Source organism: Heptranchias perlo, chromosome 2, assembly GCF_035084215.1.
Source record: "Heptranchias perlo isolate sHepPer1 chromosome 2, sHepPer1.hap1, whole genome shotgun sequence".
Classification (NCBI taxonomy): domain Eukaryota; kingdom Metazoa; phylum Chordata; class Chondrichthyes; order Hexanchiformes; family Hexanchidae; genus Heptranchias; species Heptranchias perlo.
This window is the reverse complement of record NC_090326.1, coordinates 119,477,359-119,490,277: the sequence shown is the minus strand read 5'-3', so window position 1 is coordinate 119,490,277 and position 12,919 is coordinate 119,477,359. Positions and strand designations below refer to the sequence as shown.

The 12,919-nt window shown below is 37.0% G+C and overlaps 1 protein-coding gene across 5 annotated transcripts in view; it reads left to right on the top strand.

Annotated features, from left to right (window-relative positions):
* Positions 1–12,508, top strand: part of cdk14 (cyclin dependent kinase 14) — a 634,917-nt gene extending 622,409 nt beyond the window's left edge. For all 5 annotated transcript variants that reach the window (XM_068006560.1, XM_068006534.1, XM_068006551.1 and 2 more), the window contains one exon: positions 8,605–12,508. The gene's annotated coding sequence lies outside the window, so the exon portion shown is untranslated. The remainder of the gene's footprint in view (positions 1–8,604) is intronic.
* Positions 12,509–12,919: the final 411 nt, after the last annotated feature.

Genomic DNA, 12,919 nt, shown 5'->3' with positions numbered 1-12,919 from the left:
ACGAAGGGCTAGGTTAGCCTTAGTGATTCTCTGTACAAAGTGAGCCAAACCATCAAAAGAAAGTGCAGAGCAAAGACAACAGGGAAAATCAATTGTGCAAGAGCATCCATGGGTGGCTCATCTACTGATTTTACTTACCTCCTTGTATGGCTACTGCTTAGTAGATCCTCTCAACGGCCTAGTTTAGATTGGTAATATAGCCACAAAACTGTATCTTGTTCCTCTGTGGCACATCAGGTAGGCACTGCCATGCTACCTAAGATCAAACATCTTTCCTGATTTAGTACTTTTGGAATAGACAAAATAGCATATTGCATGTTTATTTTGTGTTTGTTTTCTCCTTTTGGTGCATAAATAGGATTGTGAACCTGAAAGGATTAAAGATAATACACTCTCTGTTGTTAATGCCATTTAACAGTATATATGACCTCAGTAAGACATACCATTGTGCACTTATCATTGGTAATGTGAAATGTGATGTAGAATTTTAGTAATTGCAGCAGTAGTGGCCATGAAATGTACTTAACCAAATCCAGATGCATGTCTATGCAGCTAAGTTCAGAAGCAGCTAACTTAACCAGCAATAGCTAACTGATCTGGGATTAATTTGCAACTTAGGTTTTTTTTGTTGCAGTGTCACAGGCCCCTTCACTGGCCATGGCACTGAACCTTTCCCAGTTTCTATTGGAACTATGTTATATTTAAGTGCCACAGGCACCTCTTGCTTGTTTGGTGGTGTGGACACCAGCTGGCTGAATTGGGTACGCCACACCCCAAATCCTCCCACAATCCCTCCCACTGATTCCATCTGGGTTTAAGTCATGCTTCTCTTTGATCACATTGCAGCAAAGAATCTACATCTGTTCCTACTAAGTTAGCCCCTGAAACAACAAATTCCATTGTTGATTTCCTCAATGTGAACTACTGTATTTCACCCCCCTCCCGCCTTACAACTTGCCAGAGGCGGTCTAAAGCCTTTTTATTTGGTAATTAGAAGTTATACGGAATATATATTATGCTATATGAGTTATTTTTTAAAAGTGAGTTTGATTTTTCTATTATTTGCTTGCGTCAGCACAATCTTGGTATATGTTGTCTCTGTTTATAATTTGAAATGTTTTATCAGTTTTACTGCTTAATCCATGATATATGTGTGAAAATCAGATGTCAGTCAATTTCTGCTGCTCTTAGAAACCAAAATCCACCATTTTCTGAGTGTCCTCAAGAGAATGGTACAGTTGGACTTTGGTCTCCTTGGGGTCTGAAATCGTGAGTGTTTATTCAAAATTATTTTCCTTACCTTTTTTGTTTTGTCATGTGTGATGTGACCCGTCTTAAATGCAATCATGGTAGGAAACTCAAGAATAAAAGTCGAAATTTGGTTATTTTGGAAGTTCTTATTGATTTGCTAAACTTGTGTAAAAAGAATCAAGTAAAATGGAATGCAGTTTTAAGAAGTATCTATCTGGAATAATTTTGGAACTATATTGCACTGTGAATTGTATAATATATAATTAACATATTTGTATGTGTACAGAACTTGTTTTGAACTTCACTTACCGTACATTAAAAGAACAATTGTTCCAGAAATGGGCTCTCAGTTGCTACTGGCTGTGGTTTGGAAGCAGAGCCCAACATAATTCACTAGTATCATTCACATTGTCCAGCAATGACACTTTTGAGCATAGTGGCACTTAGTCAGTAGCTTGTGTGATGGTCTCTCACTCAATGCATTACTGATGCTGAGGATCAGGATTCAGACACTAAATCATTTCTCGTTTGCATTGAGATTAATGTATTGGATGTGGATTCTGCGTGAAATACATTTTGTTACTGTAGTTGAAATAAGTGCAAATATTTATATATGGTCTTTCAAAAGTCTGGAAAGTGGGAAATATTGTGCAGTATGTATCGGAGCTATTTTAAAGTTCTTGGTCTACTCACTCAATTATTTAGGGATTTGAATAAGATGCTGAAACACATCTGCAATCGTTTATTTCTAATTCATGATTCCAAGACTTAGAAATTATTCTTTATGCTGCAGCCTTCATCTAAAAACTGTTCTTTAACTTTTTGTGTCTGAAATGGCAGTTTTCTCTTGTACTTCTGGAGTTTGATCATTGATAATGAATAATGATTGTGAGTAATGATGAATGTTTCAAAAGAATATTTCATAGCTAGATACTTAAATCAAGATGAACACCTAAAATAATTTCAGAAAGTCTACTATTTCAAAGAAGATTTTACAGCCTCATCCCAGACTGGAAGTTTTCCTGAGGCTTGTAGCCAGTGTCCAGAGCCGGATTCAGCTATTGTGAGTCAAGACTCATCCCATATGTGTTAGCTAATGCTGGTTTTAGGCATTATACATTAGAGTTATTGAACCTGATTTTATCTATTGTAAGCAGAGACTTGTGCTGCATGTTTTAGTTCTACGGGTACTGGTTTTAGTTGTTCTGAGCAGAGATTCACACCGCGTGTGTTAATTCTGCTGATGCTGGTTTTAGATACTATGCGCAAAAACTCTTCCTAACGTGTCAGAATGTACAAATATTAAAGTTATAAACAGGAAAAGGGCGTTAGGCTCAAACAAACCTATCCTTTTTTCATAGACCCACCACACATACCATCCTTCTCATCATATGCCTCAATCTCTTCTCTCTCTAGAAATGCATCCAGTTGTCTCGAACTTATACTGTCTGCTTCAGTGGTCTTCCCCCTTGGGTGAAAATATTCCACCTCACTTTTCTGAATCCGAAAGTACATTTTTTTGAAACTTCTAGCACTGGTATTTAAACCTACTGCTGGTGAACGATTTACCTGGATCACGTTTTGTCAATTCTCTTCATAATCTTGAAAACTTCAATTAGATCACTTCTCTCCTAAAGAAAATGAGTTCAACTTCCTTGATCTTTCATCATAACTTAAGTTGCTGATACCTGGAATCATCTTTGTTCACCTCTGTACCCTCTCAAAGGCTTCCTATGATTAATTGACCTAAAGTGCACAAAGTGCTTCAGATGGGGTACACATGTCAAATTGTAGCTAATATATCACCTTTACCTGTTTTCTGTAATTTGCTGTCACTGGCAATTCTCATTTTTAGCAATAAAGGGAGAGAACAGAGATCCTTGTTAGACTCTCAGGGAAGGTGGGGATTCCTCAAGCCAGCATTGGGCAGTGCAACAGCCTTTCATTGCAAGTGGGCATATACACAGAAGTGTAGTCTTGTAGGATTCATATGCATTTTGTTACAATTTAATAGCGAATGTTAATTGGTCTTAGATTATGATTTTCGCTGTAATATTGTGCGCTTTTCTATCTAGAGATTGTAGTTATACAGGTTTGCCTTACATTGGAAAATAAAAACCTAGAAACACAAAAATATTGCTCTTACTGTTTAGATATTTATCAAAAATGTAGATCTGCATAAACAGTGCTGCTTGTTTGGTGGAAAGCACTAAAAGACTATTAACTGTGTTTAGCATTGCTCTGACTATTGCTCCTATCCAAAAATAGGTTTATAAAAGTTAAGAGGGAAAAGCTGATTTTACACAGCTTTTTAAAGGTGTTGTCAAAGGCAAGTCATGAAAAACTGCAGAATTGCACAGGGTAGGAGAAAATCTAAAAGGGATACAGGGCTGGAGAGAGTGGTGGCCAAATTTGCAAATGATATTAAAATAGGAGGCATAGTAAACAATTCTGAGGACTATAGGAAGCTGCAACAGGATATTGAAAAAATGGTGGAATGAGCAAAAAAGTGGCAAATGGAATTTGGTATCAGTAAGTGTGAGGTGGTACATTTTGGTGAAAAAAAATAAAGTAATAATTCTACTTTGAAGGAGGGTTAGATGATGTGGATGAGGTGATTTGGGGGTCCAGGTTCAGAAGACATCAAAAGCAGTACCTTAAGTGCATAAGGCCATAAAAATAGCTGATGGACTGCTCATTAATGTGTATGTACATGGTGATGTAAAATGTTTCACAAACATTAGAGGATATGATTAATAGCCACAATTCCATGTTTGAATCCCTCCAATCAGGTTTCTGCCCCCGCCGCAGTACTGAAACGGCCCTTATCAAAGTCACAAATGACATCCTATGTGACTGTGACGATGGTAAATTATCCCTCCACATCCTTCTCGACCTGTCTGCAACCTTTGACACGGTTGACCACACCATCCTCCTCCAACGTCTCTCCTCCGTCGTCCAGTGGGGTGGGACTGTGCTCGCTTGGTTCCATTCTTATCTATCCAGTTGTAGCCAGAGAATCACCTGCAATGGCTTCTCTTCCCACTCCCGCACTGTTACCTCTGGAGTTCCCCAAGGATCTATCCTTGGCCCCCTCCTATTTCTCATCTACATGCTGCCCCTCGGCGACATCATCCGAAAACACAATGTCAGATTCCACATGTGCGCTGACAATACCGAGCTCTACCTCACCACCACCTCTCTCGACCCCTCCACTCTCTCTCATTTGTCACACTGCTTGTCCGACATCCAGTACTGGATGAGCAAAAATTTGCTCCCAACTAAATATTGGGAAGACTGTCTTTGGTCCCCGCCGCAAACTCCGTTCCCTAGCCTCTGACTCCATCCCTCTCCCTGGCTACTGTCTGAGGCTGAACCAGGCCGTTCGCAACCTTGGCGTCCTATTTGATTCTGAGGCGAGCTTCCAACCACATATCCGCTCCATCACCGAGACAGCCTACTTCCACCACCGTAACATCGTCCGTCTCCACCATTGCCTCAGCTCATCTGCTGCTGACACCCTCATCCATGCCTTTGTTACCTCCAGATTCGACTATTCTAATGCTCTCCTGGCCAGCCTCCCATCTTCCACCCTCCATAAACTTGAGCTCATCTAAAACTGTGCTGCCTGTATCCTAACTCGCACCAAGTCCCGTTTCTCCCATCACCTCTGTGCTCACTGACCTACATTGGTTCCCGGTCCGGGAATGCCTCGATTTTAAAATTCTCTTCCTTGTTTTCAAATCCCTCCATGGCCTCGCCCCTCCCTTTCTCTGTAACCTTCTCCAGCTCTATAACTCTCCTAGATCTCTGTGCTCCGCCAATTCTGGTCTCTTGTGCATCCCCGATTTTAATCACTCCACCATTGGCAGCCGTGCCTTCATCTGCCTAGGCCCTAAACTCTGGAATTCCCTCCCTAAACCTCTCCGCCTCTCTACCTCTCCTCCTTTAAGACGTTCCTTAAAACCTACCTCTTTGACCAAGCCTGTCCTAATACCTCCTTTTGTGGCTTGGTGTCAAATTTTGTTTGATAGCATCTTGGGACTTTTTACTATGTTAAAGGCGCGATATAAATGCAAGTTGTTATTGTTATATATCAGTTGGTATTCTTATGTCAGTTGGTATTCTTATGTCAGTTGGTATTCTTATGTCAGTTGGTCTGTGTAACCCTACAACATCCACAGTCCTAAATATTTTCAGAGTCTCCCTCCAAATAAATGTACTGCCAGGGAGGGTGGTGGAGGCAGATTCAATCGTGGCTTTCAAAAGGGAACTGGATAAGTACTTGAAGGGAAAATAATTGCAGGGGATAGGGTGGGGGGAGTGGGACTAGCTGGATTGCTCTTGCATAAAGCCGGCAAGGACTCGATGGGCTGAATGGCCTCCTTCCGTGCTGTTACCTTTCTATGATTCTATAATAATTCTCTCATCATATTCAGAAAGGTTTATGGCTCCACAAATTGTGCTTTGCAGTTATGTGTGAGTTTTGACGTTAAACATAAGAGCAATGGGAATTGAGAGTGGGTGATTTTGGCTGGTGGAAATTCATTTGTGAAGCATTTTCTTGTTGCCATCATGACTTGCATAAGTTGTGTAACCCTACTATTTCACTTCTACCACATTACTTGCTACCTCTCTGTAAATATTTATCTGTGTGAGTAGCGTATTTTTGCATATATTTAACGATTAACAACAATTCATCTCCACATATGTCATGTGCTACTAACCACTTTACAACATTATTTGTGCTTCAACTTTGTGCACTCATTTTTAAACCTTCCAGACCTCCAACCAGGTCACTGCATTATTGTAAACAATTTTACAACACCAAGTTATAGTCCAGCAATTTTGGACTATAACTTGGTGTTGTAAAATTGTTTACAATTGTCAACCCCAGTCCATCACCGGCATCTCCACATCATGACTGCATTATTGGACATAGAGTTCACATTCTCTCTGTCATATTGTCATGCTTGTTCACTCTCTAGCATGTTGAGGAGCTGTCCTCCTATAACACAAAGATCCTGAAATTTCTCCAAAATACAGATGAAAAGAACATAAAGGGTGTCATGGGGGAAAAAATGGCCTTTTCGAATTTCATGCAACCATTTTGCAAAAATATTGTGCATTCCACGGCAGGATAACTGAACTTTACAAAATGCACGTGGGCTAAATGGCTCAGTAGCCACTTCAGAAGTGTTTATTATTGCAGGGTCATTGTGATTGTTTGCTTTTAATTTTCTCATTAACAAAACTGCATTCAAGGAAATTATACATTTCAAAACTGTGCATTCCTGCCATGTTGGCAATTCATGAATGAAAAAGGCCATTGAGCCCATATTTTGACAAGAAAAATGTGGCCCTATGTGATTAACTGATGTAGAGAGCATTTGTAATCATAGTTTCATTGCTTATTTGTAACTGCCTTTTATAAACAGTATTAGCCAAAGCTACATATTTTGTCCAGTGTTAGGCATCTCACATTAAAATTGAATTTAAAGCGTGAACCATACACTTTTATTCAATGTCATAATCTGTTCCAGTGAATCATACAGTTTGACTTTATGACATCTGTCAGCCAATTAACTTTTTACATATTATTTAGCTAACCTGGATCACTCGTATAAAAGCACTGACAAGGCTATTTATAATTTAGTCTTTTTTTTAGGGGAGGCAAGCGAGCAGCACTCATCTCTTGTCTGACTTACATTATAGATAGGAGAAACCACAGCTGTAGAGGTAATGCAGGCTCCCTCATGGCCCCAGCTGAGCAAATTTGGTGTCAATGGGGTGCCTGTGCAGGCAGTACTCTCTTTAATTAGTCTCTCGAGCCTGGTTGGTGGCAGTTCCTCAGACTAACTAATCAATTTGTAGCTGTCTGATGCTAGGTGCGAAAATCTTCCCCGGCTGAGTTTTCTCCCACAGGTCACTCACCTACCCTACAGGAGCGCTCTTTTTAATTTTTCATCTTTTCCATCATGTGGTGCTGTCAGCTGGTTCTAAGAAAAAAGGAGACAAAAAATATTTAGTTCAAAGTGCATGTAGGTCAGGATGGGAATGCATTATGGGTACTGATGGGCCAATTAATTATTCAGCACTTGGTGCTTGTCGAGCTGCAATAGGATAACAGTTGAATACAAATGTTATAAAATATAGGTAACAACAGCAGTTTCAGATGGAATAGATTTGTGATTAGTGGACTGTAATTTCAGGCTGAATGGATTAGTGACTCATGGACTGTAGTTTGAGACTGGTTTTGTGATTAGTTAGTTTGAGGCTGAATGGATTTGTGATCTGTGTAATGTAACTTCAACCTGAATGAATTTACAGCTACAGTGTGCTGATAATTCCCATTAAAAAAATCACTAGGTATTATTATAAATAGTTGAAATAATCAATAGTTTGTAGGTTTTTTTGCTAGTTTGTGGAAAACAATTGATTAGATTTAGTAAATATTAACTTTCTACATGGCTGCATTGCCAAATACTATAATTGCACAAATACTCATGGAATCAAATGAAAAGACTGAAAAGGGAAAATCCAGAGGGACATTTAGTAAATGATGGAGTTAATTGAAAAATGTAAACTGGATTAACCAAGCAATAGTATTCAATGTTAATTGGTGCTATTAATGTAGCCTCCAAATGTTAACATCTGATCTGTTTATATCAGAATGAATGTGCTGGTGTGCTGTGTCTGTGATGTTTACTATCATATGATTGTTGCATATTTGTTGATTCAGATTCCATCTAAAATGCTTGTCTGAAAATATTTCAAGCTGAATCTACAAGGAAATCAACACAGCTAATAAACATCAAAATGTTTCTTCAAATGAAGACTTCCATAGAAGATGAATTATAAAAGCACATTACTTCCAAGCAGTATATTGGTCATCTTGTTAAATGCATTATTTGACTTTGTGTGTAAAACTTTCCTACTCATTCTAGTCAACTGATCCTTACTGACCCTAGAGATACATGGGTAAAAATATCATTCTAATTTCAATCACAGGCGTTTGAGTTCTACAACAGTTCTTTACTAAGTTGGACTAGGTCAACATTTAGGAGAGGGGGAAAATCTGTTTTTTCTGTTCCCTGTTTTAAGAGTTCATTAAATAGCCAGAATTAATTTCACTTTCAGCCTTGTGTCCATCGTGAATGATTGCAAATCTGTGGCTCCAAAGTGTAAGTATATTGTCTTAGAATAGTAGTGTCGGTCAGTCCTCTGTATTTCCTAAATGTCAGAGAACACTGAGATCCCTGATACCAAACTGACTTGGTGTTGGTAAAAGCAAAACTGTGAGGTTCACTCTAATGGCAACAATGATGTGATTGTTTCTTCTTTTTATTGAAGGTTAACTCCATCGCCAGTTCCAAAGAGCAGCTAAAGCAGAAAAGCAAAGGATTTCAAGAACCTATTCTCTCGTCGATACAGTCATGTTAGCGAATGGCTGCTGTCTTTAAGACAATTCTTGCCATTAGCATTGTGTGGGTTTATTTGTGCTTGTGCTCTGAATTTGACATCTTGAATGCTAAACCATGACATGCAAGAACCACCTCGTTTTTTTTAATAGTTTTGTTTAGAGATCTACTTTGCTGATAAATGATGTGTGCTGCTTTACAGGCTCTTGTCTGTCAGTCTTTTGATTTTCTGTGGTAGGGTAGCGTTTTTGTAAAGCGCATTCAGATTTCACAGGCAACACTGAAATTCTGAAGATTTTTTTTGAAACTATCTTGGGCATGCCAGGAAATCCTCTGATGTCAGCATTACAAAGCAATCAACAGTGGCATGAAAGACATTGCATATGTTTTACAAAAATCAGCATACCTTTGTATACAATTGAAATGAAGTAGCTAGTGAAGCACTGTGAACATTTCTGACAGTGCTCCAGCTGGGATCTTGCAAGGAACATAGATAAATCCACAGCTGATGGGGTGAGCTGCAGTGTTTAAAACGGTTTGTACTATCATGAGGATCGCCTGCTTAGCTTTTTGGAAGAATACAAAAACCATGTGTAGAATGGGATCTCTGTAGCTCCTATGAAGTCTGGGGTTAGATTTATACCTAATTCTTTGTCAGTTCAGACCCTAGAAAAGCATTAGTGCTGCAAGTCTGTACTTGCTAAAGACTCTGTAATGGGGGGAACTCATTCAAAAAGCAGAGTTAAAATGTATGGGGATGCAACACTGTACTGAGCAGGAGCCATAGGATTCTTCAAATACTGTTGTTATCCTTTAACCTCGTGGCCTCGGACCATCCATTTTGTCCTGTACCGGCTAGAGCACTGACCTAATTCTTACATAAAGACAAATAAGTAAAAATATGACTTTATGCTTGATTCTACCCCAGACTAAATACTGCGGGAAGATTTCTGCTGTTTTCTGTTTATAGTGAAATTGTAAACATGTTCTTTGTACATGCACTTATGATTTCACTATCAGAATCAATAGATATCTTCCCCTACAGTGAGTTGTTTCAGTTATAGTCAGCAGTCATGAATTCTCAGTTATGTATTTAACAAGTGTTTTTAATATAGGTTGTCTTTATTTTTATTCTTTGTTCACAATGTTTCATATCTCTCCGTACTTGTGTAACGTCTTTTATCATTCATAATCTATTGATTACTCCTGCATAGCTATAAAATCATATTTTCTCTCAAATGATTTGTGGGATTGTATTCAGTAGTTAAGTTTAAATACACTTAATTTTGCAACGTAATATTTATTAGTTACATTTTATTTCAGTATAAACCATTTCTTCCCGGACAAAATCATATTTTTCTATTGTGTCCAGCCCCAAAAAAGAAACTAACCCTGATATTCTGAAAACTGAAGAGGTACATTGTTGCAACAAAATGGAAGTATGTAGTGTAAGCATACTCATAAAAGTATAGATTGTACATTAAACATATACAAGCCTATTCAATGCTTATCAGAAGGAAGAGGAAAAAATACAGTTGGGATGTGAACTTTTAAGGTACTCTACTAAAAATACTTTAGATCATTTCATTCACAAAGTGTGTGCTAATATATGGGACAATAATTAAAGATTGAGAATAAAGAGACAACATTTACTTCATATATTGTCACACTGAAAATAATAATGTTGCCATTTTTCATTAAAATTGAACAAAAATATTGCAGAACATTCCTGTTTTTCCAACTGATGTCCAGTTCCACACCAAAGACATGTTACTTATAATTGCTAATTCCTTTATATACCAATCAGCCCTTCCTTCCTTCCATGATCTGTTCAACATAATATTCACTGGCCCTTTAATAAGTGCAGTCCTTGGTTTTTAGGATACTCCCAAAACATAAATGAAATATATATTTATGTTCAAGTTATGAATGATAACTTTCAAAATTGTACATAAGTAATTGAGGACTGTTATTTAAATTAATAAATAACAACTGTAAGTGCAATTTGATTCATATATTTGTGAGAAATTAAATACAAGATATCAGAAAAATAAACATTTAGACTTTTAAAGACTGTCTGACTTACTAGGGAAAAAAATTATCATGGGAGTTAAACATAAAAATCTGTTTTGCAGTTTTTGCATTGTGTAAGATCAGGACGTCAAATTGTATGATAGAGCTTCACCTCTCAAACTGTATTAGGTTTCAGAAGCTTTCATTTGTATAATTTTCACTCTGATTGAATGTCACTTATGATTCCAACTTTACTTTGGTTGCATCTCTTTTTAACATATAATTCTCATTCAAAGAGCCAGCACAGGCATGATGGGCCAAATGGCCTCCTCCTGTGCTGTATCAACTATGAATTGTCAAAGGTTATTTGAATAAACAAATCTCAGAAGCACATTTTATCCATGCAGCCATTCCATTAGTCACATCTGAGGGTCTTGGAAGATGAGCATACAAATGCTTTTAAAATAAAAGTTAAGATGCAAATTAGGAAAGATAGTTTAAGAAAAATATCTTTTGGAGTTTTAATTTTTTATCAAGCCTGTTAATAAGAATATGTTTCCTCCAGGTCATTAGCAATGGTGAAGTGCCCGTTTACAGTACTTGTGTGTAATATGGCCCCTATACAATATATACGAGATTATATCATGTTAACTTCATGACTCAATTTGCTATTAAATATTAAAACTAACTGAAAAACAAATGCAAATTGAACTGTACTATAGTGCAGCTAATTGATGTGATTATGACATTTGATTTTAATTTGCTTTTTATTTATCAATCTGATTTTTCTATAAAAATAGGTTGCACTGTGTTATGCTGACTTTACAATCACTGAAATACACAATTTAGAATTTTAAAAGAATTTAATAGTGCACTGAGTACTTCAATTACGTCAGCACTTGCACGAAATGGAAGCAAACTCTAGGAGTTAGAAACTTTGAAAATATACTATGAAGTGAACACGTTTATTATTTCTCTTTGTAAATATTCATCTTATGTGCTTACACGGTGATACTATGTTGGGCATACAATATTTTATTTTTCTTTGAGTTTTTGTGTGACATATCAGCAGACATTGTTAATGAGCTTTATTTGAATATTGTTTAAATAGATAAATTGGTTGATAAACATTGGTACATAACAAGAACGCAGAAAGACATAAGTAATCATTGTGCAGCTCGTCTGATAATAAGAATTTTTCTGTTCACTTCATGTGTTCACATTATGAAATGTGTAGTCTCATATTATCCTTCTAAAATGTTCTCTGGTGAATATTTATTCTTTTTTGTAACTTTTATTAAGGAAATATATAATGTGTGTTCCCTGCCAAGACGTTACAAAGAGGAGTTTAAAAAAATAAGCTGTGCTCCTCTTAAGACAAATGATAGTTCAGTGATTGAGGTTACCAAGGTACCTTGCATACTGGGTTTTGAATGTCTCCCCATAGACATTTACATGAAGATCATTGTATATTTATGCTGTACTGCCTTGTAAATTCCTTGAGCACTGAGGTGAAGGCAAGTATCCCAAATATGCATCTGTGATGTGTTGTTCAAAGAAACTGCACATGTATGCTTCAATGATATTGCTTTTTTGTACGATGCATCTATTCAAATCCATCTCCTTGACATGCTGTAGTTTGGTACAGAAATAAAAATGTACATGAAATGCAAACAAATGACACAAACTTTAAAAATCCTAGAATGTAGTAACATAGAGTAAATGTTGCATTATTTGTTACAACTTATATGTAATGTATTATTGCAGATGTATTAATGGTATGTCCTTCTGTAACTGTTGGTTTCTTGTTACATGAGAATAAATAAAATATAGTACATCTGATTATTTTAAACGAGTGAGAATTAATTACTGCCTACTTACTGAGATAAAACCAGTATCATTAAAAATATACTAATATTTTAGACCGCAGTGGATAGATCCTGCACCAAACTACAAGTGGTTTTAACATCTAATAATTCCAAAATATATGTAATAATTGCTGTTCCCACATTGTCCTTTCATTTCAGCATGACTAAGTTAAATTAAATGAGTAAAATACCGTAAGAAAATGCTGCATCAAGGGTTTTTTTCAAGGAGGAGTTTAATGTATTTCTGTTAGTAGAAAATGTGGAAATCTACTGAATTGCTAGCCCGTTGCATTAACACCCTGCCTAATGTGGTACTAAGCAACACAAACCAGGAAGGCCCCTAGATTGCATTGAATCAGCCTATCT